The sequence below is a fragment of the Lissotriton helveticus genome, chromosome 9 (genome assembly GCF_964261635.1).
Source record: "Lissotriton helveticus chromosome 9, aLisHel1.1, whole genome shotgun sequence".
Classification (NCBI taxonomy): domain Eukaryota; kingdom Metazoa; phylum Chordata; class Amphibia; order Caudata; family Salamandridae; genus Lissotriton; species Lissotriton helveticus.
Genome location: NC_136070.1, coordinates 928,584,876 through 928,598,296, shown reverse-complemented (window position 1 = coordinate 928,598,296; position 13,421 = coordinate 928,584,876). Strand labels below are relative to the sequence as shown.

General features: G+C 46.4%; 1 pseudogene; it reads left to right on the top strand.

The window, feature by feature from the left end:
• The first annotated feature begins 6,441 nt into the window (after window positions 1–6,441).
• LOC144783319 (uncharacterized) lies at window positions 6,442–8,005 on the top strand (annotated as a pseudogene).
• The last annotated feature ends 5,416 nt before the right edge of the window (window positions 8,006–13,421 follow it).

The window sequence follows — 13,421 nt, the reverse complement described above, 5'->3', positions numbered from 1 at the left end:
TGGCGTGGATTGTTCTGCTGTACCTGGAGGACTCCTGCATCTACAACCCAGTCAGAAAACCTTTGTGGATTTCTACACCATCAAGCCCTTCAAAACCTTGGGGAGTGACTGGCCTGGATTGTTTTGGAGCCAACCCAAGGAACTTAAGGCAAGAATGGACCGGAGCAACTTTTCCCAGATTGACACCGCCTGTCAACATGTAAAGAAGGTAAATAATGGATGGCGCAATGGTGTATTAGGGTGTACATGTAGTTTGGAAAAAAGTTGCACTTTTAAAAAATAGTACTATGTAGTGTGGATTGTAAACTGTTAATCTTTAAGGCGATGTGCTGTGTTTAATGTGAATAAAGGTTTTGTTGAAGGATGGAGTTTAAAAAGACTTGAATTGTAATGTAAAGGTGTTTAAAATGAATAAAGGTTTTGTTGAGTTTAAAAAGCTATGGGGCACATGCATCATTGTTAGCTTTTGCGATGCTTAATTTGCGAAAATTACCGAATCGCAAATTAAGAATTGCAAAATGCTATGCATCAATTTTTTCACTATTTGTTTGGGAATCGGTAAAAATCGCAATTTTTACCGATTCTCAAATAAATAGCGAATTCCAAAGTGCATTTTCGCAATTCCCATTGATTCCTATGGGCCGAAAGGCCCATAGGAGTCAATGGGAAGGCAGTTAAGAATTCGCAATTTGTTGATGCATTCCACGGGTGCAGGGGGGGGTCCAAAGGACCCCCCCTGCACCCCTGAAATGTATTTTTAATTGGATGTTTCACACACACATGTCCTAAGGACATGTGTGTCTGTAACATGCAAGTTGAAAAAAAGCATTTTTTTGCTTTTTTACAAATATTCGCAAATTAACACGAGGGTCAACCTCGTGTTAATTTGCACTTCCAAATTCGAAATTCGCAATTTCTTTAAAAATGATGCATTGCATTTAAGGAATCGCACAAATGCGATTCCTTAAATGCATTCGCATTTTTTAGAAATCCTAATAAATGCGAATTGTGCACAAAACTTTGATGCATCCCAAAATTGTTTTTTGCATTCGCAAACGGCCGATTTTTCCGATTCGCACCGTTTGGGAATGCAAAAAGCAATGATGCATGTGCCCCATTGTGTGTAGGTATTTAGTGTTAATGGGGTGGTGACGTAGGGTAGAGTTTGCAGGTTATGTATTTAAGGGGCATAATGTTGTAGGCCTTAGGAGGGTACATGCAGAGTGGAACAGGGCATTTTACAGCTCATAGAAACATTTAACCACACTGTAACGGTACCATAGGGGCTTTAAATAATATACATGGCATATAATTAAACAATAAATAATGCATTGTTGCACTCACCAAGCCGCTGTAGAGAGTTGGAGGGGTCCAGTTGTCCAGGAGGGCTCCGGGGGTCCTTGCTGCTCCTTGGGGGTCCTGAGGGCCTTGTATTTAAAAATTAATAAACCCAGGGGCCAGTTGTCAAGGGGTGTTGGGGGGTGGGATGTGTGTCCTGGGGGTCTCTGGGTCCCTAGTGCAGCGTTATTTTTTAAAAATGCCCCGAGCCCGCTTCACCATGGCGCTGCTCAGGGGCTCAGGGTAGGGCTCCGGTGTTCTCAGGGATCTGGGCCCCGATTGCTGCTTCTGTCCCGCTTTTGTTTTAAAAATGCCCCGAGCCCGCTTCACCATGGCGCTGCTCGGGGGCTCTGGGTGCCCTGGGGCTCCGTGGGGTCCCCGAATGCCGAGTTGTGCCGGTTTTTAATTGCCCCCGAGCCCGCTTCTCCATGGCGCTGCTCGGGGACTCTGGTGCCGGTCTCCTGGTGTCCCTGGGCCTCCGTGGCCGCTTATTTTTTTTAAAATAAAATGCCCCCGAGCCCGCTTGCCTTAGGGCGCTGCTCGGGGACTCTGATGCAGGACTCCGTGTGTCCCTGGGCCTCCGTGGCCGCCTTCTTTTTTTAAATATGCCCCCCGAGCCCGCTTGCCTCGGGCGCTGCTCGGGGTGCGGGGTCTGATGTCCCTTAGGCCTCCGTGGCCAAGTTAGCCGAGCTTTTGAAAAAAAAAATAATCCCCCGAGCCCGCTTGCCTCAGGCGCTGCTCGGGGTGATGGTCCCGGTGTCTCTGTGCGCCGTGCCCCAGAGTTCACTGTCTTGCCGCTTTTTATTTTTAAAAAATACCCCCGAGCCCGCTTGCTGCTGGCGCTGCTCGAGGGTGAGGGGTGTAGGGCTCCGGGGTCCTTGGGGGCTGTGAGGGGTATATACCAGCCCCGGGCTCCACGTGGATACCATGAGCAGCGGCAGCATGGCGGATGGAAGCTTCTCCGGGGCTGTAGGGCCAGGTCCGCCCCATTCAGTGATGCACTGGTGACATCACTGAAGGGGCGGCCCTAACCATGCAGCCCCGGTGTGTGTGTGGTTTTTTAAAAATTATTTATCAAACGTAGCGCGAACACAATGGTGTCAGAGCGCTTTACACAAGAACCTGCTTCAAAAACATAGGGACTCAGGATTACATGCGTTACATAAAAGATACATACAGAATAAAACCTCGAGGCTGCAGGGCAAGGTCCGCCCCTCCACTGTTGTCACCAGTGATGAGTTGGTGATATCACTGGAGGGGGGTGGGCCCTGCACTGCAACTCCAAGGTGTTTTTTTTTTGTTTGTTTTTTTGTTTTATTAGCTAGCGCGAACTGTACACGAAGGCTGGCAGAGCGCTTTATATATGACCCATCTGTAAGACATAAGCACTAAGAATTGCATGAGTTACATAAAAAAAGATACAAGTAGAAAAAATGTAGCGCAGACTTTATCCCAAGTTGTCAGAGCGCTTTACACAAGAACCTGTTTGCAAAACTAGGGACTCAGGATTACAGGTGTTACATAAAAGATACAAACAGAAAAAATACTGCTTGTTAGCGCAGACTTTACCCGAAGGTGTCAGAGAGCTTTACATAAGACACAGTTCCAAAACATTAGGGGAGTGACATGTGTGCCGGTTACAAAAGCAAACGTTAAGTTACATGAGTAATAAATAAAGTGACAGGTGTGCAGGTTACAAGAGAAAACAAAGTACAGTTAGAGCTATAATACTCTAATATAATGCAGAGACACGAGCACAAGAATAAGCGTTATGTAGGCAATTGTGGCAATGGCGCAACTATTTAAAGCACTCAAAATGTGAGAGTTATTAAACAATGTGTTACAAGAGAAAAGTGGCATGTACATGTTACAAAAGAGTAACCGGTATATAGGGGTAGTGGTTAAATGTCAGAAGGGCCATGTGTACCTAAAGTGGTTTACCCCATAAGCAAAGGATATGGCGCAGGTTGTTTTTTAACATATGTTTTAGCGCAGCACATGCAACGCTTTTTTAAAAATGTGTGTTGGTGCACCCCGCTTATCAGGTTTTAAATGTATACAGGAATTGTTTGAAGTTGTGATACTTTTGTTTAAGAAAGGCGTTTACTAAAACCGCTGCTTTTTTTTTTTTTTTTTGTTTTTTAATGTTTAATACAGGTGCAAGACCCTGCAAATGCAACCGTCACCAATGTGCCCCCTGCGCTGGCCCCAGCTGTAATAAATAGCAACGCTGGGCACTTGTCAGCCCCGCAGCCAGGTATATATATATATATTTAGAGTTATGTAGTTCTACGTAGTTTTGTACACCAGTCTCTCAGAAGTTCTCTTTTTTCTAATGGGCTCTCATGTATGTATGCTTTTACAGCTTATGACCCTGACCTACAACAAGCTTTTGACGATTTTATGGAGTACATCGAGGCTCAAGACGCTCTGAACACTGTGCAAAACACTTCAGTTCCTACAGGTAAATAAAAAGACAGCTGTTATTTAAACTGTCTAAGACGCTGGGTAGTTGGTGGGGTAAGCCAGAGTCCTGACCCTGAGGATGTATAGAGGTAATCATCAGAAAAGATGTCTAATGTTGGGTATTATTTTTTCTTTACAGGTGTCCCTACGTTATGCCAGGACGTCGTCAAGGTCCAAGAGGCGGCGCAAGGTTCAAAAGAAATCCCTTTGAAGAGGAAAGCTTCAACTTCTAAAGTGGGACCACTGTCAAAGAAAGGAGCTGCAAAAAGACCTCTTTCAGGTGTGTTTTTTTTTTTACAAAAGGGTGTGAGAAGTACTAGAGGTGTTACAGACTCTCAAGCAGAAGGCTACAGCTGGTTGTAGCAAAGCCTATATCAAAAAAGGTGGCTGTGTAGGACGTAGCCCGATGGTGCTTGTATGTGTTGTTTTTTTTTAATGCTTTCTCTAATATATATATTTTCTGTTTATATTTTAGAAGCGGCTCAGAAACATGCTGCTGAAGAGAGGTCGGTGGCGCCCTTAATGGACATAACAACATCCGTCCAGAACAACGGAAGCGGCGCGAAAGGCGTGAGTAGGCGTGTACGCCAGGAAAAACTCTCTACCTACTACACACCAACCAACACGCTGAACAACCAACTACAGCAATCTATTCTGCACAGGGGTGGGGTCAACACTGGAGGCCTGCCTACAAACCAGGCCTCCCTTAAGAAGAAACATCGGGACTCAGAGAACCTCCCTAACCCTTTAAAACGTGTGAAGGCCTGTAAGGTATTCACAGATCCCCAAACAGAACAGTTAAACATGAAGAAGAAGACACCGGAGGTGCTCCATGAGGGTCAGGCAAAGCTCTTAAGTCCTGAGAAGAAAAGCCCTAGCACCCCTGAGCCCCAAGCTAGCCCCTTAGATTTATCTATAAAAAAGGATGCTAAGCCCTTGAATGAGACCTATACAACCTTGAGCCCCAAGGAGGTGTTTGTTGCACCTATGGGTGTAGAAGAGGCGGCGCCACCACAACCCCCTAAAACATCGCGCCTCTCAAGGAAACATCTGAAGCTGAAACCGGGGGTCCCTAAGCTACAGTTAGCAGAGTCCCTCAGCAACCCTAAGGCAACGTCGGATCCACCAAGCGTCCTGAAACCCCAGACAGTGCCAAATAGAATAACTGTACATGTAGAGGTGCACGCCCCTGAGCAGCCCCCAAAACCGGTTGTAAGTGTTCAGGCACAGCCTAGGGTCTCAACAGGTGATACTGTGCAACCCCTAGAAGGTCCTTCTACCACGAATAGCAACTCTCTTGAGGCGTTGAGGGGGTTGGTAGACAACATCCGTAGAACCCCAGAAGCGGTGTACCAGGGGTCTTTGAGCACAGAGGGTTTACAGAACACAGGTAACCAGGCACCACACCCTACCACCGACATTTCAACTAGGCCCCAGGATTACAACGACACCTCCTCACAATCCTCATACCCTTTGTCCCCGAGTACCCCTCCAGGAGCATACGACCCTACCAGCCCCACGGCCATCCACATGTACACCCCCGTGTCCAGCCCCTCTGCCAACCCCGTGTACAGTCCTGTGTCCAGCCCAGCTGCCAATCCCGTGTACAGTCCTGTGTCCAGTCCCGTGGCCAGCCCAGCTGCCAATCCCGTGTACAGTCCCGTGTTCAGTCCCGTGGCCAGCACCTCTGCCAACCCTGTGTACAGTACCGTGTCCAAACCCGAGGCCAGCCCAGCTGCCAATCCCGTGTACAGTACCGTGTCCAGTCCCGTGGCCAGCCCAGCTGCCAATCCCGTGTACAGTACCGTGTCCCGTCCCGTGGCCAGCACCTCTGCCAATCCTGTGTACAGGTCCGTGTCCATCCCATGGGACATGCCTGTGTACAGACCCGTGTCCAACCCCGCCTTTGAGGGTTGCAGTATAGATGGGACTGGGGGGTTGCCTCCATTTATAAGACCTCGCAAGGTGTGCCCCCCTAAGCAGGAACAAGATGGGTCTGTAAACACAGAAGATGTATTGAAGACACACGTAAGAGAGATACAGATGGCGGTTCGAAAATTAAAACGGCAGGCGAACCGTGCACTCATAAGAATGGATATGGGGTATTCCAATCTCATCAACAAGAGGGAGCCCCAACATCTGGTCGTGGCCAGAGTTGGGGTTTGTAAAAAAGACATCATACAGATGTGTCAGGCGGCTGTGGCCGACATACAAGGTACACATTCATGACTATGTAAGTACCAACCCCTAAAGACCCCCACAACCACTGGTGCTCATAAGAGACCCTCAAAATATAGCCGTACGGTCCAGAGGTTAGTGACAAAGTCTGGACGCTTTTTAAAACTGCTCAAGCAACGCCCAGTTGGTACCCCACAAACCTTCAAACAAGACCCCAATGTTTCCATAGAACCCTTCAAACAAGACACCCCTGTTTCCCTAGACCCTTTCAACCACGGTACCACAGCTTCAAGATCAACGCCTGAAGCATATAAGCCAGCACTTCACCACCGACAATACATAGGGGCAGGGTCTAACATACCTAGGGTCGGCCATTTAAAGGGGGTAGGGGGGATGGCAAAACTCCAAACAACGCAACATTCAGAAGGACCCAGGGGTGGAACTGTAGCGGGGGCCTCCATGAACAAGACATCCAACGACAGCGACCTACCTGTTCAGATAGGCTGGGCCTTGGTATCTAGAAAAGCCTGGGCCCGTAAAAAAACCCAAAAGTGGCTTAATAGTACAAAGCAACGCCGGCTTTTAATAAATAAGCTCAAGAAGGCTAGAATATGCGCTACCCGCAGGTTTACAAGGACCCCTGAGACAGGGACCACCCTGACCTCCCAAAGTGACACATCAGAGAACACCTCCACAAATCACACTCCTACTGATGAGGGCCCAGAGCCCTTGTTTTTAGAGAGTGTTAGGAGTTACACTCGCAATGTAGAGAGGTTTAGGGCCGTAGAACACTATGAGGAGTTTAGATTTGTTAACCTACATCAAATAACATCAACCACTCAGGGTGTTCTGGCTATACATCAGGCTGTGCAGGAGCTCATAGAAAGGTTGTTACACGATGTGGGGCCTAATGACTTTTTCCAACTCCGCTTCCAGGGGCAGGGTTTTGACACACCGTTGTTCACCAGGCGGAAGACCCGAGATGTTTTTGATGCTGTGCAATTTTTAGAAAACCTCTCAAGGCTTTTACAGAGTAAGGCTGAACTAGTCGCCTATGGCACGTTTAGAGTCATAGCCCTCATTGTACGGGGGCGTGAGGGGGGTGTTTCCAGACCCTTAAAGAGCGTACTATACAGTAAAATAATTGGCAAGAAACAGAGGTGGCTGCTCAACTTTAGCAACGCCACTGCCAATACATGTCTGGCGGCCAGCATCGAGGGTCTGTTGATGACTCGCAAGACCCCTGACGCTGTCATCATGTCTAGAGCTGCTGAAGCCCATGAGGTTCTTGAAATACCTCCTGACCGAATGGTCGGCTTTGGTGATATAGGTCTTTTTGAGAACTATTTCGCCGTGACGGTGAAAGTTCTCTATCACAGCGGTTCCTGGAAGTACTTTACAACCGGGGAACCTGTGAGAAACAAGACCGTATATGTCCTCCACATGGAAAATCATTTTTACGGTATCTTGAACCTTAAAGGTTTTCTGGGGGCCAAATATGTGTGCGCCCACTGCGATCATATATACAACAATAAAACATACCACCAGTGTGAAATGTGTTGTAAGATGTGTCAGAGGGACGGCTGCATAGAAGACGCTACCCTAAAGGTGAGGTGCGGCATCTGTAGGTTGTTTTGTCGCTCGCAAAACTGTTTGAGCATACACGAGCAATCTTACAGCTGCGTCCCTAAAAAGGACTGTAGCGAGTGTGGGCGGTATGTGGCAGTGAATCACAAGTGCAAAGGTATGATATGTCCCCGTTGCCATGTATCTTACAAAGCCGGTACCAACCATCAGTGTTATATGGTTAAAGGTCCATCTCAGACCAAGACCGAAGACTATATAGTGTTTGATATAGAGTGCACACAAGAGACGGGGGTACACCAGCCTAACTACATTTACGCGCACCATCTAACTTCCGACGACAGTTGGGAGTTTGAGGGACGAACGTGCGTTGGTGATTTCCTGAGCACTTTCATTCAAGCCAAATTCCAAGGATATACCATGCTAGCCCACAACTCGAAAGCCTATGACTCCTTCTTTATTCTACAAGACATGATTCGTGAAAAGATACAGGTGGAACTCATAACCCAGGGGTCTAAACTGATGCTGATGACGGTATGTCCTTTAAAAATACGCTTCATAGACACCCTGAATTTCCTACCCATGAAATTGAGCAAGCTGCCAAAGGCCTTTGGGTTCCCAGGGTGTAAAGGGTATTTTCCACACTTTTTCAACACCTGGGCTAACCAGAATTATGTGGGACCCATGCCGCCTCCTGACAGCTACGGGGTTGAATACATGATGCCTGATGAGAAAGTGAGCTTTCTAGAGTGGTACTCTGAAAACCGTGAAAAGGAGTTTCACTTTCAAACAGAGTTGAAAGCTTATTGTCAGGCTGATGTAATGATCCTCCGGCAAGCTTGTAACCTCTTCAGAGATGTTGTGGTGTCTATGACTAAAGAAGTCAAGGCCTTGAAACCTAAGACATTGACTAAGAAAGTCAAGGCCTCGACATCCAAAACCCCTGAAATACAGCATGCGGTCGAATACATAGACCCATTTCAAAACGTCACTCTGGCATCCATGTGTATGTCCATCTACAAACACATGTTTTTGAGGCCAGAAACTATCGCTCTAGTACCGCCAGACCTCTATAACGGTAAACAGAAACGTTATTCAACCCCCTCTATCCAGTGGCTCATGTACGTCTCTGAGAAGGAAGACATCCAGATTCAACATGCATTACAGGCTGGTGAATTCCGCCTGGGCCCCTATTACCTGGACGGGTACTCTGTAATTAAGGGTGTGCCGACAGCCTTTGAATTCAACGGCTGTTTTTACCACGGCTGCCCCAAGTGTTACAAGCCCCACGAATATAACAAAATGCTGGGTGCCAAATTTGAACACTTATACAGACGTACTCTGACAAAGGCCCAGTATGTTGAAAACAGTGGCTTTGCTATGAGAGTTCTTTGGGAGCACGAGTGGTTAGACATGTTAAAAACCGACACAGACCTCTGCTCTTTTCTTAAGACTCATGATTTACCCACACCTTTGGAGCCCCGAGATGCCTTATTTGGGGGGCGTACAAATGCCATACAACTGTACAAGGCCGTTGGTGAGGGTGAGAAAATACACTACTATGATTTCACCAGTCTGTACCCTTTTGTGAACAAGATGAAGTTGTACCCGGTGGGTCATCCCACCATCATCTATAGAGATTTTAAGCCCCTAGATGAATACTTTGGGCTTATCAAATGTGAAATATATCCTCCTAAGCAGCTTTACTTCCCGGTGTTACCATGCAGAGTCGATGGCAAGCTAATGTTCCCCCTCTGCCGAACCTGTGCGATGCTTAAAGAGGTTGACGGCTGCACACACACCGAGGAACAAAGGATGCTCACAGGGACCTGGTGTAGCATCGAGGTACAAGCTGCCTTAGAGAAAGGGTACAGGCTAGGTAGAGTACACGAAGTGTGGCATTTTAAGAGCACTACAACACAACTCTTTGCCCCCTACATTAATTTGTTTCTCAGAGACAAGCAGGAGGCCTCAGGGTATCCTGAATGGTGTACTAGTCAGGATGCAAAACAGAAATACATCGATGACTACTACGCTCACGAGGGTATCCGTTTACGATCCCATCTGATAGAGGTCAATCCTGCACGCCGACAGTTAGCCAAACTCTGTCTCAACTCCTTATGGGGAAAATTTGCACAGCGCACAAACCTTTCAAATACTACCTTAATATCAGATCCTGATGAACTGTTCAAGTACCTGTTTGCCCCATGCTACGAGGTGTCCAGCTGCGAGTTTATCGATGACGATACCGCGGCTTTGTGTTGGAAATATGCCCAAGAGTACCCCACATCGAGTAACAACATAAACATTTTCATAGCCTGCTTCACGACAGCCCACGCTCGTCTAGAGCTTTACGGGGTTATGGATAAGCTCCAGGATCGCTGCTTGTATCACGATACAGATTCTGTGATTTTTCTGAGCAAGCCGGGGGATGAAGACCCTCCTCTAGGAGATTATCTGGGTAACCTAACCAGTGAGCTAGATAAGGACGAGTATATAAAAGAATATACTTCCTCAGGGCCTAAAACATACAGCTACCGTACCAACAAGAACAAGGTGTGTATGAAGGTCAAAGGGATAACATTAAATGTCAGCAACACCCTAAAAATCAATTTTGATAGCTTGAAGAATCTGGTGCACGAATACGTTACAGCAGACGATTCTGAGAATGCTAAAACCATAGTCGTGAACCAACCCTGCATAGTCAGATCCAAAAAGAAGTGGGAAATCACAACCGAGCCTCTACATAAAACATTGCGAGTTGTTTTTGATAAAAGGGTCCTGACCACCGACTATAAAACACTGCCTTATGGTTATTAGGCCCATTAGAGAGACAGCCGCCACAGCATGGACACCAGGTTACAGCATCCATTCTCCTGCGTGCTAGCAGGACCCTCAAACTGTGGTAAAAGCTACTTTATAAAAAAGCTCTTAGAAAATGCCAACTCTGCTTTATCACAAACCCCTAACAACATTGTGTGGCTTTATTCATGCTGGCAGCCTCTTTATACAGACTTGGGCAGTCGGTTCCCACATATCAAATTTATAGAGGGTATACCGAATAACCTCAACGATGATGAACTACTACCACCAACCCTTGTAAATATGATAATTGTTGATGATCTGATGCGTGAAGGTGGTGATCATCCAGAGTTAGAGAGAGCTTTTACTCAATATTCACATCATCGCAATCTAAGCATCTGCTACATTGTGCAGAACTTGTTTTACAAAGGCAAGAACAGTAGGTCTATAGCTCTCAACGCTTCATACCTTGTTTTATTTAAAAACCCTCGGGACAAACAACAAATAGCTGTCATAGCTAAACAGATGTACCCCGGAAACACACACTTCTTCATGGAGGCCTTTAACGACGCTACATCAAAACCCCACGGGTACCTGTTGGTAGACTTAAAAAACGAAACTCTAGAAGACTATAGACTAAGGGCTGATATTTTTCCCCCAGAGCTACCTGTAGTTTACACACCAAAGCCCAAGACCAGGCCCTATAAAAAGCAGCGGTGAAGTCTTTTAGAACCATTTACAGGCCAGCCCTTATAACGCTCAGTGGTGACCATGTCTACACACCTACGCCGCAATTTAGCTCTCCTGAAAATGCTTGTTACAGCCAGCCCCCAACACCGAAAGGCCATCCTGGGCACCGCTTCTGACGATTTAGTGGCCGCCATTTCAGAAATAGCCCTAAACACCCTAAAAGGCAACGTCCCTATATCAAAGCGTCAGTTACAGGTTCTGAAGAAGAAGAAGGGGCTCATCAAGAAGCTCAGTAATAAAAGGGGCTCACTCATAACAAAGAAGAAACTGGTGAAACAGTCTGGAGGTTTTATAGGTAACTTGCTGGGCATAGCTATACCTGTAATTACAAGCCTCCTCTCGGGTCAGTGATGGATCATGCCACAAAAATGTATCTGGTTCCTAGGCAGCAAATGGAGCAGCTGGGGTCCACCACGGACAATGCCTGGGATATCCGTAGAAATGAGACTCTACGCCTGGATACTGAAATTAAGGACATTTTGAGCAGGACTGATCTAAACCCCTACGACAAGGCTAACCTTTACAACAGCACTCTAAAAAAAATCTTAAATTACTACACCCAGTGGAATACTGAGAAGAACAAGTTGACTCTATATACCCCAGACTCTGAACAACCAGCTGCTCAGGCCCCCGACCCTCAGCCCCTACAACCGCCTCCCGATGGGGCGACAGCTTCAGATACCTTTGCTGGAGACCTCCTAAAAAATATAGGTCAAAGGCACAGAGGGGCTGCGCAGATGCTGATGAGTAAACTAGCCGCTTCTAAAGACCTAGCCTCTTGGAATGAACGCGGCGAGTTTCTCTAAAAGGGCCAACCTGTTGCAGGGTCGCATATGTACGATCTAGTCAAAGGTCTGACACACCCCAAAATCCTAACGCCTCAAAATGCACCGAGAGGCTGGGAGCAGTTTCTGAGGGCCGCTGCTGAACTCAATATACCCTCCACGCTTGTTGGTAATAATGAACACCGGCGCCTGCTAGACAATTTGAAGAGTCCCCTACTGCCATCGCCTACAGGTTCTGAAGGCCCTAGACTATCTCCTACTTGGTCTACCCCTACCCAGCCGACGACATCTCGAAAAAAAAAAAAAAGACATTGACCCAGCCACCCATCGCTTGGATTTTTGATTAATTGTGTGTGATTTTTTATTCCTAGGTTTCTGCAGTAAAGGTTTGTCAACTAAATATTTGTAATAAACACCTTGTTATAACTTTACAAACCGTCTCAGTCGTCTTTCAAAAAAATCATTTCATGTTGCATGTATATTGAAATAACGAGTCTGAATGCATGTTTTTAAAAAAATATAATGTCTTTTATTTTAAACGTTCAACTTTAGACATACAACTGTTATAAACCCTTACAGTTTTGACAAGGTACATATTCTGTTTTCACAGGTCTGACCGACACCCAGGTGTTTTCTTTTACATATTTCGCAACTATACGGTCATTGTTAACAAGATCCCCCGGATATAGATTTAAGAAATTTCTAAACGAAAGACCCTGTGACATTTTACTGATAAAATAAATACAATGTTCCCCGCATGTGATGGCCATGGAATCCTGCACCCTTAGTTTGTTATACTCCACCACAGCTGCAGCTTTTTTCACAAACTTGAATATAGGAGTTGTATAGAGTCTGTGCTCAGGGAACTCTGCGGTACTGTCAAACACTATAACCTTATCAACATCTATAAACATGGCCGCCCAATGTGTCCCAGCCTGGTCATGCGGGTCTGTGTTAAAGACTAGGGTGCAGGGCCTTTCTGCCCCTATTTCGCCTGGTAACCCATCGCTAGGGAAAACACCCAAAAAGTATTTCCTAGCGTATTTATGTCTGCTTAAGAAGTCACGTATCTGCACCGTATCCATTTCACCAATGTTTTTAAAGATAGTCAAACAAAATCTGCCTTGCGTGGTTGATCTGAATGATGCTGTCGAATACAGAGAATACGACCATGTTCACATTAGTCGGTAGTGGAGCTGCGAATCGTATTTCAGCTTTTAGATTCCCATTTTTGACCAGGTTGTAGTGATCGCCATCTTCCATGTCCGGTGTCAGGTCGAATGCGAACAGCGTGTATCCACGGCCATAGCCTTCTCTTGACACGGCTACACCGCAGTCCCTTTGATGCTTTCCTGTTATCGAAACCAGTCCTTGATATTCCCTGATGTAATGCCTTGCTTCAAAACTGGGGGTGTAGGGTTTTGCAGGAATCACATTGCCCTCGTGGACCAGCGCTGCGTAGTTGATGTTGTAGTGTTTAAAATTGAAGGGGTTTGAGCCATAGGTGCCACTAAAAGC